Source organism: Leptonotus elevatus, chromosome 9, assembly GCF_054856555.1.
Source record: "Leptonotus elevatus isolate MCC_2025b chromosome 9, RoL_Lele_1.0, whole genome shotgun sequence".
NCBI lineage: Eukaryota > Metazoa > Chordata > Actinopteri > Syngnathiformes > Syngnathidae > Leptonotus > Leptonotus elevatus.
The window spans coordinates 19,742,555-19,758,142 of record NC_141247.1 but is presented as its reverse complement, the minus strand read 5'-3'; the positions used below and the strand labels follow the sequence as shown (position 1 = coordinate 19,758,142).

The window sequence follows — 15,588 nt, the reverse complement described above, 5'->3', positions numbered from 1 at the left end:
GACACAAAACAAAGTATTACAGAACAGAAGGAGGCTATTTAGCAGAGGTGGGCATTTTACAAAATTTAGTTGGGCCGTCATTTGTCTGAGAGGTTCTTGACCCGGTTAGTGATGATTACACTGACGGATGAAAACTAACTTCCGCCAGTGCTTAGTCCGACTGACAGTCCGTCAATACTGACGGGAAGTCCACCTCTGTTATTCTAAATGAATGGTGTTTGAGAGAGTTTTTGCCCAACGCTGTACCTGTACAGTTTTTCAACTCAACAGACCTTGATTTGTAGAGGGCACTAACTCCTCAGACATCCATTGACAAATAATTTCAGAAGTGGAATGATTAGTCACAGTGGCTGTGGTGCGAGTCCGGACTCGGCACGTTTGTTGTTGTTGTTGTCTCAGATTTGACTCGGACTTGTCTGGGCCTCGGCCTTTGGCAACATATATATTTTTCAACTTGACCGAGTCCAACTATGTTCCTTTAAAAGAAACTAAAGTTTTTCAGATGATCAAGATAGACCAGCACTGACGTTGGCCACTTGGTAACAACCATGGCTACTTGGCAGCAAGCCATCTGATTGGTTAACCTGACGGAGGTCAATCCTCTCAGACAACAGTGGGGTTATAAGATTTGGTTTTACCAATCATCAAGAATTTGCATTAGCCACAACGTCTTAAAAAAACAAACATGAAGCAACCTCCGGATTCTGTAAGACGACATTTTCGGATACATACAGCATCACGTCAAACTTTGTTCGACAGTGCAGAGGCACCACAAAAAGAGGTGAGCCACCGCCCGCTGGTATTTCTTTAATGCAACACTAAGGTTTACATTTACGTTGAATATGGCGCCGCCATATGGACAAAGTTGGTAATGTTATGCCTGAAGGAAAACCACGTTTCTCATGAGGACAAGCGCATTGCGTCATTTTTGAGCTCACGACATTCAAATTGACTTCTGTCTTTGTAACGAATTTGTAAAGGGGGAAGTGACGTATGCCATAAAGCGGTCAGCACATTTGGAGCTTTTTGCATGACAGTGTTCCTAACATCCTCCTCAAAGTTGTTTAGTGGCAGTAAAAATGATACAGACCCCCTTAGGCAATGGTAAAAATACCATTCAACTCGTTTTAAGTCGATGTTTCATCAGAAGAGTTATGAAAATATTTGATAAAAGGTTGAAAAGTTCCTTAGTGCTACTTTAAGAGCAAATTTCTCTTATTTTGTGGTCATGAAATTTTATTTTTTCTGTCTGGACCCCGTGGACTCACACTTGACTTGACTCGATAAAGGTGGACTTGACTACAGCCCTGATTAGTCATGTGGCCATTGGTGGCATGTCCAGTTAGAAGGATCCCATGCCTTAGTCATAGTCAGTGTTTCAAGTCTGGGTCAAACACCAATCCTGTTGGTCAGTAAGTCATTGGACTCAAACTCCTTTACTAATATTTAAATTCAACTCATGGAATCCTCTACCACATGATTAATTAATTGGTCAAGCGGGGAGTGACAAGACTTCAGATTTTTTCTTGTATGTCATTATACATATAAGAAAGGGCTGATTTATGAATAAAAACTCTGCAGCGTGCCAGTTTAGGATTGTGTAAAGGCTTTCCTTCTGCTGCTGTCATGTTTGTCTTTCAGCAATGCATCACAGAAAGATTATGTGATGCATTTTTTAAATCTCAAAAAGGAAAACAATCAAAAATAGCTCCTCAGTGCCGGTGCATATTTTATTAATCCCTAATCTTAATTCAGCACGATGGACCAGTTTTTTTTTTGTGTGTGTGTAAATTATCTGATTTTATAAATAAATATATGATAAATTGTGGCCAAAAGCAAGTGTCGGCATACTGCGTGACATCTGTTTTGTAGTTAGATGTAGAGCAGGCGAAGTCCAAAATAATATTTACTAAACAGACACTGGTCGTTGGCAGAGAAAACCTGTTAGTCAGGGGAGATGTTTTTGGGCCATGAACAATGTAAAATATCTGTTAAATGTTATGTGGAGCAGATTTGATGCCTATTTTTGTTCCACGACCATTTTGCTAATACAACAAAGTGTCTTTTGCTTGCTACTTCCCATTTCATTAACAACTGACCCACAATTACCTTTAAGTATACCAGCAAAATCTATTTAGGCTGAAACAATCAATTAAAGCAATCACAATGCAGATGTAAACTATTCCTCTGGAAATTAATAGATTTCAATAATCAATTATGACATAATAAAATGCAAACCAGCTAAACTAAAAAAATACATTTATCTCAAGTCGTCCGTGGCTCGAAGGTAACTAACTGCATCATACATCAGTGATGTCAAATTAGGCTGAATGTCTCTGCTGAGTTACAGATTTAGGTTTTGCATTTGCGTGTATGCTACATAGAGGTGACACTCACATGGAAACCACTTTGTGGGAGAAACAAGCAAATGTGAAGCTAAGAGATGGGAAATCAATCATAGCCATTTTCCAAACACTGGTCAGAGCCAATATAAGCATTTGAAATTTGCTGAAGAGAGAGAGAAAGAGCGAGAGAGGGAAAAAAACACTTGTAGTGAGAAATGTTGCCAAGGTAGATAACAGAAGCAACAGCAGTTGATTAGAGAAACATTGCGAGAGCTGTAAAGAAGACCCAAAACAATTGTCAGTGACATCAGCAACCATCTCCAGAGTCCAGGAGTGAAGATGTTATGATCAACTGTTGGCAGAAGACTTTGTGGACACAAATACAGAAACAGCACTTGAAGTTGTGAATCACTCAGAAGCAAGGCTGAGATTTTCCAAAAAGAACAGACTGCTCATGATCCCCCAAAAAATCCAGTTGACCTGGATTGTACTTCTAAAACAGACTCATTAATATTCATTGACCGTTTAGATGGCAACAATAAAGGAACTTCCAAAATCAATTGACTGCCAATTTAAGGAAAGACACTGATTTGAAGGTCCCTCGTGCAGCAAAAATGACCCAAAACAGTCCTGGAAAACAGGTTCTTGACTGCCCAAGTCAATCCCCAGACCTAAAACCGTTGAGCACACAAATTACCTGCCAAATATTCTATATTTTGGACATGTTCAACATTTCCTGGCAACAAGAAAAAACAAACAACAAAAAAAATCCAGACTTTCACGAACAGGTGCAAACCTTCGCAGTTTAGTGAGATATGAGCTTTAAGATATCAGTACTCACAAAAGGTGGCCGATACCAACGTGTCAAAGTGAACTGTATACATGGCCATCCTCTCATCTGCCCAAGAAGATGCAATTTTGATAAGTTTATGTACGTTGAAAAGGTAATATTGATGCTTAGCTCATTCACACCCAGCCTTTTTCACTGAAGCAACCCCCTTCGCTCCCGGCTGTTTTCTTGGATTTTGACTGATTTTGCAAGGCCCACAGAATATTGTGTTCTATTGCTATAAAAACATGGAACCTACCAAAAGAAAGATTAGTCTCTTCTTTCATCAGGAAAAAAAAAGTATATTTCTGTCTGTTTTAGTTTTGCAGCAATTAGCATTAGAATATAACTAAGTTTCATCATTATTCACAAACCTTTTGAAAACACTTGGAAAAAGAGCGTGTTGCAATGTGGCCCTGGTTGATCTCTTAAACTCTGCTGCCACCTGCTGGCCGTTTTTGTAATAACTACCTTTGTTTTAAGCGTTCTCTTCATTTTAGAGGCTGCATCAAAGCCGTCTGTATGCTCTAGCATAAAAAAAAACGTATATATATACGTTTTGGGACCATGGTGACATTTAAAATATTTATACATTTTTGGGAGAACATGAGTTAGTAGTGTTGTAGTCAAGACAGTATCGAGACCAAAAAAGAAAGTGGTGTTGAACGTCCCTACTTTTAGATAAAAGCAAAATTAAAAGAGTCCTTACTGTTCCAATACTTTTGGAGAGGAGTATAATTTTTCATTTTACTTCCATTACATTGTGTTATATTTTATGTCATGTAAGCAAGCAGTGACAAAAGAACGACTTCTGCAAAGGTGTAGGACAAACATCAGTCGCACATATTTCCGGTCAGAAGTATGCATTTGGGAAATTATTCATTTCCTCTCCAGCATCTTCAAGACAACATGTCAAACAGAATGAAGAATATTGGAAAACAAAAATAACATTCTACCCCCAGATCTGCACAACAGCATACACACAACGTGCACACAATCGCCCTTCCCACACAAGCAGATTGGGGAGCAATAATACGATGAAAGTGAAACGCAAGTGCAGCAGTCCAGAGAGCGATATCGGCTCAGCCGTGTCACATCAGGCCCAGACAAACTGCTCAGGTAAGAATGAGGCCCGGATGACCTTTGCGGCACACTGAGGCTCATTGGGTTTTTCCTTGCGGAGACTCATGTCAACAAGTGGCGCACTTTGAACTGCACTGAAACGTCATTCGAGGGCTCAGGAGCGGGAGAGCACGCGCGCCTGTCGGGGATCACACGTCGGCTGCTTCTTGCTAGCCCGCCCGGCCCTTCCAGTCCACTGGAGGACAATCTGTCTGGAAAATGAACACAATCGGCGGCTTCTGTTCCTGGAATTTATTCGACGACGGATTCAACAGTGATCGCCTTGTTTGCGGTAAATGAAGCTTATGTGATTTTTGACAATGCAAAGTCAAAGGATGTCAAAGTGGTGGAAAATGGGGAATACGGAAAAGAGACTCAAACACTAGTTCTGAGAATTGTATGATTTAAGTTTTTTATGATCATTTTGTATAATAGTTCGATTTGAAGACTTTACTTTTGATTTCAAGACTTTATTCACAAGACTTTATTCAAGTAAATATCTGTGACAAGCTTTGAAGAAAAATGTAGAAGCAGAAAAATGTGATTAAATGCGATTAATTGCAGAAAGTGTGTTTGATTAGTTAGTTTAAAAATGTTAATTGTTTGAAAGCACACACATACATATATTAGTGATGTCAGAGTTAAAGTGTTATCTAATTAATTAATCACAAAAATTAATCGCATTAATCATGTATTATCGCAAATGATCCTTTAGCTGACAGCGGATGGTTACGTTAACGGAAGCACAGGTTGTGTTTGAGCAATAAACATAACTGCATGCATTAAACTAAAGCATTTAATAAATGATTGCGTATGACGTTCAGAATATTTGTTCATGTCAAACCATTTTTTTCCCATTTTAAATTATGCAAGTAATTAACTGATTAGGAAAAAGAGGAGGATGAGCGTGTTCAGTGGATCAAAAAATGTTGAAAACGTCCTCATAACATTAAATGTCAAAAGATTTAAAACATAACAGGTGCTCTTTAAATGGCAGGCAAAAAAAGTTGATAAAAAGCCTTTTTAATTAAGCGATTAATCGTGATTAATCAAAATTCTAAGATGTGATTAATCTGATTACAAATTTTGACAGCTCTAATATAAATATATATATAATAATTGACGGCAATTGATTCACCAATTAGTCAAACTGCCGCTGTATAGCGCCAACAACTGCCAAGGAGGTCTTACTCAATGTCAGAGTTGGTTTGTCTAAAGTATCGGGGACTGGTATCTGCAGCCTCCATGAGTACCCGATTCCTAGTATCGGTAGTCCCCCATCTCTATATGACCTAGGGGTGTGAATTGCCTAGTACCTGGCGATTTGATTCGTATCACGATTCATAGGTCACAATTCGATTCAATACCGATTAATCCCGATGCGAATCTATAAATTGGTTATTGCGATTTTTTTTTTTTACTCACATTTAGAAAATGCTAATCAGTGAACTTGTACATGTACACTGTAAGGTTTGTATGAAAATGTATTTATTTATCTGAAAATTCAGGCTTATAACTGAGCCACTGCATTTAACAAACAGGTTTCATGTTTGAACAGCACTGAAATCAAATATTAAGGCTTAATGTTCCATTAATATAACATTCTTTCATGCTTAATGTGTGAATCCTAACCTAAGTAAGACGTTTTGTTGAATATTCCCATAAAAAAATGTATGTTTAAAAATTGATTCAGCCACATATCGAATCGATTCGATAATTGCGCGCCGTAATATCGCGATATATTGCCGAAACCTAAATTAAAGAAACAGCAAGAGAACTGTGATGATAGACGATTTAGTGTGACATAGTAAAAATATATTTTCCCAAGCAGGTGTTAGCGAAAGTTTTGTGTCATGTATATCCACAGGTTTAGGCGGATGCTTTAAAAGTAATAATATATATATATATTTGGTTTTAGATGTTTTATGTTGTTAAAACATTTTTTTTGCTCAGAATTTTAATCTAACTACCAATCAACTACTTGAACATTAATAGCTGACAAATAAAATGGTCAAATGCCAATCCACAGCAATGAAAATATCGAGTAGGGCCTCTCTTGTTTTGCTCATTCTAACTAAATCACAATGACAAAGAGCATTTGACATTTTCACGGTCTCGTTTCCGGTTTGGAACCCATTACTCACAGCTACATTATTTGAATGTGTGGCACAGCTTCTGCATTCTGAGCTTGTTGTGTCCAGGCTTCTCCGGGAGTAGGAAAGTAGACAGACATATGCAGCCTGCAGCATCCCACTGCCTTTAAACTTGCATCAGCTTATTCTGCAGTCTATTCTCAGCAACATGCACCTTTCTCCCCCCCGCAACTTAAAAATGGCAAAAAAGTGACTAATTTAAGGCGAGCCACAGACTGGGCATCCATCTATCAGAGGATTCAAGTGATGAGCATGGAAATAATACATTGATTCTCCCACATTGATCAAATAAATATATTAATCCTAGCTCGCAGGGGCAGATTATCCCTAAATAACAGATCCCACATGCATTTAAATAGGCATTTGAATCGAGCAGGCTATTTATGTAGCAACAAACAGAAACGTGACATATTAAAGCTGATTAAAATGTTTAGTGTACAAAACAAATGCTTTATGGAAATTGACACGACCCAGAATTTAACGGCGGGATTTTAACCGCCTATTTGAACTTCTTTCATGTGGCTGCAGTAACCCCCCCCCCCCCCCCCAATAGTGTGGGAGCTCGTGCGTCACACCTCCATCACGCACACGCATTGTGTCTTTTTCAAAGTAACAAGTGTTCGCAATGGGAACAATAAGCGCAAAGCATGCATAAATCCCGACACGCAGCATTATTTGTCAGACGCCGTGCATGGGGTAAAAAAAAAAAAAAGAAAAAAGGAGAGAAAGGGGACTGCATGCATCCTACGTTGGGGCAGCGCGTTCCAACCCAAGAATGGCTTTGGGAAGTAGAATGCACCGAGCGTTGCAAAAACATCACTTGGGCTCTTTCCCACCCTCCCACAACAACAACAAAAAAGACACAGTGCACACGCTGCTCATTAATGAGTGTCATGCAATGTCTCACCTGCACAATCCGGATGTAAATCCCCCCATAACCGTGCGTCTGTCTTTGCAATAAAGAAATGGAAAACAAATTACGTGGGTATACTCCAAATCCCTAAAATGGTCCTTTAAAAAATATATATATATTTGAGAAAGAAGCCTCCAGTGCAGCAAGTCTCAATCCGTTCTCCCCGCTGTCATTTCCGAAAAGGTGTCTATAGAGCGCGCGAGTTGTTTCCAGCGGGAAAGCTCCCCCCTTCTCAGTCCGCCTGCCTCTGGAGTGGATGCTCTTTCGCCTCGACTCGAGGCTGGCGAGAACGCGCGGCGCGACCCCGCTGCCTTCTCCCTCCCGAGCGCCAATTGGAGCCGGAGAGGAGAGTTACTAGGTAACCAAGGGCACACGCATCATACACGGGGAAGAGCGCAGGTTCGATGCCTTACAACTATATGCGCTGACTTTCTCATTCCAAATATTTGTTATTGTGCACACTGCACATATTACTGTTCTTTGTTATGCAGCCCATATTTTTGACGTTTATCTCCTTCTACATAACTCATCCGATTGACATAATCCCAATATCAACGTATTCACACCTTTGTTTTTATACAAATTTTGTTTCCCCACAATTTCATATTTTTTACCCAATGCCATTCAACAGATTTGCATTGTTCATTTAATCTTTCATCTAACTTCCCACATACCAACAAATTCCTTTTTTCACCAGGTTTCCCATTTTTAAACATAATTCTATATCATTCTCATTTTAAACCATTCCATTTATTTCAATAATTTCAACATCATTCCATGTTTCAATATCATTGCATAGCATTTCACATTTTCACCAATAGCATTCTATATACGATACGATACAATATACTTTTATTTTCCCCGTGGGGAACTTTTTCCTGGACTCCGTCCAGCTGCAGTTACAGTAAGGAAGAAACAACAGAATAGAAAGAGATACAATTAAATTAAATAATAATAATAAATAATAATAATATCATTCATTATCACTCATTATTACTACATTCATTATCATTCCACATCATTTACTACTAATCATTCCACATTACTGTATCATAAAATCATTATATTCTCTTTCAATAGCATTGCATATCATTCCATGTTATTTCACATTTTTCACTAACTTATAATGCTAATTTTTCACCAATAGCATTCCATATCATTCATTATTACATTCATTATCACTCCACATCATTCCATATAATTTACTAGCATTCATTTTTTTCCATTTTCAGCAATCATATACAATTTCTTTCGAATTTAATTGTCTACGTATTGTAAATAATATTTTTCACAAACGTTGCACGTTTTCAACTATATCATTCCACATCACTGTATCATAAAATCATTATATTATTTTTCAATAGCATTACACATTTCATCATTTACTATCATTCCATGTTAGTTCAAAAATTTTCACCAACTTATTGCAATTTTTTCACCAATACCATTCCACATTCTTCTATATCATTCACTATTATTAATTATCAGTCCACTTTTTTTTTTTCCACTTTCAGCATTCACATACAATTCCTTCGGATTTGCATTGTCTAGTTATTGTAAATATTAATTTTGTTATTAATTAGTAAGGGGCAAAATGATGGATGGATGGATGGAATACGGATGTGGTAGGCATTGTGGAATCAATGATTGATCATTGTGCCTTGAATCATCCATCAATTTTCGATAGCATTTCCCTTTCATTAAGGTTGTTGGCGAGCTCCACCCTGGACTGGCCGCCAGGCGCACCCAGTCATATGAATGTTAATCATCAACTACAAATTGTGAATTTGGGAAAATGTTACCATCTCCCTCAGCTATAGATTAAGCCCCTAACATCCTTCTTGAAGCTTATGATGACTTTTGGTGTAATTTGATAAGGACATTAATCAACATTTAATATCGTTTACCATTTCAACTGCTTTAATACTCACGTCTTCATGATGAAAAGCACCACTCGTGCCATTCCCCACTTCATCTCTACAACATCCTCCTCCAGTGTCATCCTGACACTGCCAGCAGCCCGACTGCGTCTGGCTCTTGCCGTTGTCGATTTCATATATGCGATGTCATTGTGAAAAAAGGTTGGAAACTTTGGCAGTTTTGATTAAAAAGCATTTTCGTCTTCACGCCTTCGTGGCTCCAGTGGGATAATCCTGCTTAAGTTTCTTTATAACTTGTTGGCAACTTTGAACTTTGTTTTGCTCCCCTCTTCCTGAATCAACATCGACACTGCAGGTGATGATAGTCAAGTCAAGGTAGTCTAATTGATGACATTATTATTATTATTTTTAAGTGTCAACACACCATCCACGCCACAGTTTGCCATCAGCCTTCGAATACATTCTCAAAAGCTGTCCACTAATGAGCCGTATGCAGATCATTAACATAGTTGAATTGATGCAGGCAGTTATTATGATTATTATTTTGTGCCCACAAACATTTATGTTGTAATTTGTAATAAAACGTAGCTGAAATGCTTAACGACATAGTTTCTTGGTGTCTGTTTACACTTCTCACTCATTCAATTATAAAGCTATTGCAAATTTGGAGACGCTAAAATGATCTCAATGTGGAAATGTTTAAACGATCGTATTATTTCCAGTTAATGAAAATGCTCATCTGCATTACATATGCAAATAGATGACATTCATAACACCAATAGCGGAACTCAAGGCTATTGTTGCGTCTGCCACTTAAGTCGACGCACTTGATAACACTTCTCCTGCATCGTGTACATTTACTGTGACGGTAACGAGAATTCATCTGTATTACAAAGCAATAAAAACACAGCTACCTACTTCACCTATGTTTACCTTTAAGTACACCAGCAAAATATATTCAGGCTAGTATTCACAGAATTGAAAGCAATAATGTAATGGAACATAAGGGAAATCATTATATTTAAAAATATTTTATGTTGTATATTTTATGCATGCAGATGTTCAAAATGGATGGAATAATGACTGCAGTGTGACTTAAAATGATTATATATATAAAACCCAAGTTAAAAAATATATATTTATATTTTTATGTACAATACTCTATAATTGCCCAGGATATATTACAACGTATTTCAATGAGTGTCCTAAAGACTGCTGAAAAGGTATGAGTCCATATCAACCACACAATATGCATTGATGGAAAAGCGAACACAAAGGGATTTGCAAATTGCAAATTATACGGAGGCATACCAGCAGCGGAACCGTGATTATTCCCCGTGTATTAAAAAATGAGTGGCATGAAAAACAGCTGGAGAGCCTTTATTTGATTTGACCAGTGACAGTGTGTGAAAATAAGAACCTTGTGTCTTGGAACTGGGTCAGCAACACCTTCTCAATCAAGTCCTTGACTTTGCTTCGGAGGCCGTTGTAATCAGTAGAAGAGCCAGCATGCACGGTCCCAAGGCACTCATTAAAAACTGATGGGAATCCTTTGCCAGAATGGACAGACATGCAATAAACACTAAAGGAACTTTTTTTTTTTTTTTCCCTTCTTTGAGGGGATGCGTAAGAATGAAAACTGCTTATTTGCATGATGAGAAGATGTAATAATGAAGAGATTTTCAACATTTTTTTTTGTTATGACTAATGAAATGCTGATTGTTTTCCTGTTTAAACAAGACATTGCTGACCATTGTAAAATCCGATAAGGATTAATATTGTCATGTAATTATTAATGCGGCCCGTTTATAATGAGTGATCATCACAGTTTAGATTTGTGTTCAGTTTTATTTAGCAATTATTGAATTATTCTCTACTGTTATGACTATTGAAACTACAAGCACAATAATAAACATATTGTCAAAATACTATCTAATTTCATAATAAGTACAAATATGCATCTAGAATAGACTTACTGGAAATAATGTCAAATTAAAGTATTAAAAAGGCGTAAATGTGCAATCTTCAAGTTTCATCGTCACATGTCAAGGCGGTGAGGAGGCCTAGATTTCACAGGTATGCACAGATAAGTCCCAATTTTGCTCTCAAGGCGAGTGTCAGCTTTAAGGCACGAGGCAGATGAATGAGGTGCCTGTGGCGATTCGATGATTTCTGGAGAGTAACATCAACGCCTCAGGACTCAGGATGAACGTCACAATGCCAAAACCTTTATTGTCTGAAAATGATCTTTTCATATATATATATATATATATATATATATATATATATATACACTCCCTGCAGAGAGCTCACATAGGCACAACAATGATGAAGAGGTTCCTTTTTTAAATTTTTTTTTTTTTTTTGCTGCAGTGCATCTTGTTATTTCCTTCTTTATGTGATAGAATCAGTGATTGGCTGGAACACATTTACTATAAAAGTGCATTTTATTCATAAAGCTGTCAAATTCTCACCAAGTAAAAAATGCTGTTTAAAAGATAGGCTGTTGTTTTCAGCTATGTGGTGGTTTTGCTAATAGTATGATGTATCGAGCAAACAAATTCTCCAATTCCATTGATTTATCATATAACGGTGACTATAAATGTAGAAAGTAGCTCCAAAAAGTGTTCTTTATTTGTGCATCTCATCTAAATAGGTTAGCTCTACTGATGTGTTTTTATGAATTGTACGTGTGCAAACTCACATGCCAGATGCGTCAGATATAACAACACTCGCAACCTTGTTTATTATAGACAAAAACATAAATATTAAGTTTCAGAATCAAGCTTTGGTCTCATTCGACCATCTAAATATATTTGACAAGTCAGGAATGTTTGTTTTCAGTTGACTATGCTAAGTTTTTTTTTTTTTTTTTAGCTTGATTTGTTTATTTCTTTTGATATTAACGGAGACTGCAGTAAAAAGTAATCTCGGCCAGGCCGTGATGATCATACTCAGTACTTTTCATGCCCTTCAACCTTTAGATTGCAAATCCAAGTTTAAGCGCATACAGAGAAACAGACACAGATCTGACCGCAGAATATTTTTGAGTTACTTCACACTTATCTGCATGACTGCCGAGTGTCGAGACACGCCTATTTAATTACAGATAAATAAAGTGTATACATGATAATCATTAAATGATTGATAATCAGGAGTGCCTGATTCAATTGACTGGAGAGCAAAAGCGAATGAACACAGAATTATGACGCGTTACTTTGGGCTTCAGGAGCCTTGCTAAAACTATGGCAGAATATTTACCTCGTGAAAATATAAACACAATGCCCATCTCTCATTTGACATCAAATACGCATTAAACTAACAAATAGAAGCAGAGTGAAGGGACCACGGGCAACTGAGAGGATTCAGAAGTGATGCGGAATTAGCAACATCTCTGCTCGACAAGTTGATCACCTCTTTTTGATTTTTAGTTGATAATAACACATTTAGCTAAAAATTAAACATCAAACCACTACCATTTAATCTTATAGTAACACTCCATTACGAATAAGTCATGCTACCACGTAGCTAATATAAGCTTGTCTACTGTGCTAATGCTAGCTTAGTAATGCTAGCACTTCTATTTTGTTAAAGCTGTGACTTTTAATTTGAATGGTGACTTGTGGTAATTAGTGAAATTAGACTATATTCAAATCTTGCTAGCAGTTTTTACACTACAAGCTCTGCTTTTAATGTTACGGTTGAGTCTTAAGTGTACTTTCAGAGATTTATCTTTAGTTTATGTCACATTAAGCACCAATTAAATCTTACATACTTTTTGTTTATCCTTCCTTATCATAAACATTTATTTTTTATCTAGGTTGGCTCTCAGGATGAGGTTGATTATTGTACCCCACGTCAGGCTCATTTTCAGGTGCGTGCTAAATCCAAGCTGATAACAACAAGGTGGATTCAAGCTGTTGATGTCTGCTCATAATACTAATAATGAATGTTTAGCACCATAGTGTGCATATTTAGACACGCTTTTCTGTACAATAATCTGAACGTCATAATCATGAAACAGGGTTAGTCACAGCACGTGTCACTGCCCAGGGTGGGAGTGGGGATTTAGGGATATTTTTGTGCCAAGTGCCGAGGGCTGGGCTGGTCTTTTCCTAACACAAGTGTTTTAAAAATGCTAAATCTAACATGCAAAATGTACTGTGCCCAGATGATTCACTCACGCCTCTACCCATTATCACATCATCTTATGTTGAAGTACTCTTGCTTAAGTTGCAGAGGTAGGCAGGATACCACAAATCAGAAATTTAAATTTGAAGTGTAAAATTCTAAAGTAAAGAGTCACCAGTTGAGAAAGTGCTAATGTTATACAGCTTGCTGTCTGTTTATGTGTAAGTGGCTCTCATGCGCAGATTTCCATATTTATTGCTTGAAATCCTTCTGGGAGTTCAACTGAATGCCAATCGTGGCGCTGACTCACTTCGACACATATGCATGTGTGGCCCCTGCTCCTGCATCAAAGAGCCTGTCATTTAACAACCCCTTGATTGATTCCATCACGCCTTTTTTATGTTGCACTTGTGATACACACAACTGGTGTTTGTGGTCAAGATAAAGGCCTCTCTGACAGGCTGTAAAGTCTCAAGACACCCCCCGGAGTTGTGATGTATGTTTTGACTTTTAAGCCACTGTGGCAACTACAAGCTCAAGGAAAATGGCTTGACAGACAGGAGCAAACGCATGATGAGTTGAACTTTTACTCAGTTCCTCACAACTATACACTATATTGTCACTGTTGTTGAGTTTTGTCAGGAGCAAAACTTGTATTTCAAAAGATTATGTAAACAAAATTAGTGACGCACTCCCTTATTTTCCATAAAACCTGAATTTCACATTTTACCAAGACCATTTAAAAGAGAATTCAAAGTGTTTCTCGCTCTTTTATGCAACTGCCCTCAGTCTGAGGTCCTCAAAACTTCTTCTGAGAATTTTAACTGGTCACGTGCATTCAGTGTTGGTTTTCGGCCTTGACGCTTAATGTGCAGAGATTCTTTAAGGGTCTGTGAATCTTTTGATGACATCATTGACTGTAGATGATGAACTCTTGCACTTTGTACGTTGAAGAAGTGTTGTTCTTAAACTGTTGGACTATTTGCTTATGAAAGTGGTGAACCTCACCCACTCCTGTGCCTTTTGAAGAAGCTCCTTCTATGGCCCCGTCCACACGAAAGCCAGTTTCAATGTATCTTCACACGTTTCTTACCGTTGAAGCCGTTCGTTCACATGACAGCGGGGTTTCGGAGCTTGAAACGGATCACTTTTGAAACCGGGCTCCAGAGTGGAAAGATTTCAATACACACCCCGTACGCTTCCGCCTGGACACCTTATGCAGGATATTCCTCCAGCGATGACGTAATGGTCGCAGCAGGATGACGACGCATTATAGCAGATTGATGACGTATGCGGCAATTCTCACGTGACTGCGCGCGAACCATCTGTCAACAACAATGGCGGATAGCCGTGACGTAGTTAGCCTCCTTAGCTTGCTTATGCTTTCGCAGCAAAATATCTTCTTTATTCCCACGTTCAACAAGTGTTGTACTTGAATCATTATTTTGATACATGCAAAGCCATGTTTGTTATGTAGATTGCAATAGTGTTTAAAAAAAAAAAAGTGTCCGTCTTCTTCACTGATTCTTCATCTACGCTTTCCGTTAATTTCCTGTGGCTGCGCTACAGCGCCACTCCAGACTTGGCATATACATTACAGCTGTTAAACGTCCTAAGCGTCTTCTTTTGGACACATGCAAGTCTTGAAATGCTTCCTTTCAACCCTATTTTGGTAGAGCCACTTCCAAAGCACCCTCTCCTGTAAATTGGCTCCACCAATACCGAATCATGACACTCACCTGTTTCCAATTAAGCTGTTAAGCTGTGGCATGTATCAAACAGGTGTATTTGGAGCATTCATCAACTTCCCCAGTCTTTTATTGCCCCTGTACCAGATTTTTAGAATGTGTTACAGGTATGAGAGAATAGTAGCAAAAAGTAATCAAAAACTACAATCTTTAATATATTGTCTTTATAGTGTATTCAATTGAATATAGGTTGAAAAGGATTTGCAAAATCATTGTATTTTGTTTTAGATTAGAAACAACGTCAGAAAATACAAAATGGTCATGAGCAAGAAGAATAGGGAGGTCAGAACTGATCAAGAAGTGAAAAGAAGATCTTCAACAATTCTGTGAGAAAGTTTTATGGACTGATGGGACAAAGAAGAACCTTTACCAAAGTGATGGGAATGCTAAAACATCGGAAAAATAAAGGATATGTTATTGATCTTAAACACACAAGCTCATCTCTGAAACTCAGTAAAGGTAATGTC

The 15,588-nt window shown here is 37.8% G+C and overlaps 1 protein-coding gene and 1 long non-coding RNA gene across 5 annotated transcripts in view; both read right to left on the bottom strand.

Moving 5' to 3' along the window:
• The window catches only part of nlgn3a (neuroligin 3a), a 168,203-nt gene extending 160,535 nt beyond the window's left edge, over window positions 1-7,668 (bottom strand). For all 3 annotated transcript variants that reach the window (XM_086084636.1, XM_086084637.1, XM_086084638.1), the window contains exon 1: window positions 7,357-7,668. The gene's annotated coding sequence lies outside the window, so the exon portion shown is untranslated. The remainder of the gene's footprint in view (window positions 1-7,356) is intronic.
• Window positions 7,669-10,064: 2,396 nt separating this feature from the next.
• LOC147168694 (uncharacterized) overlaps window positions 10,065-15,588 on the bottom strand; it is a 34,223-nt gene continuing 28,699 nt past the window's right edge. For both annotated transcript variants that reach the window (XR_015095947.1, XR_015095946.1), the window contains one exon: window positions 10,065-14,698. This is a non-coding gene — a long non-coding RNA (uncharacterized LOC147168694). The remainder of the gene's footprint in view (window positions 14,699-15,588) is intronic.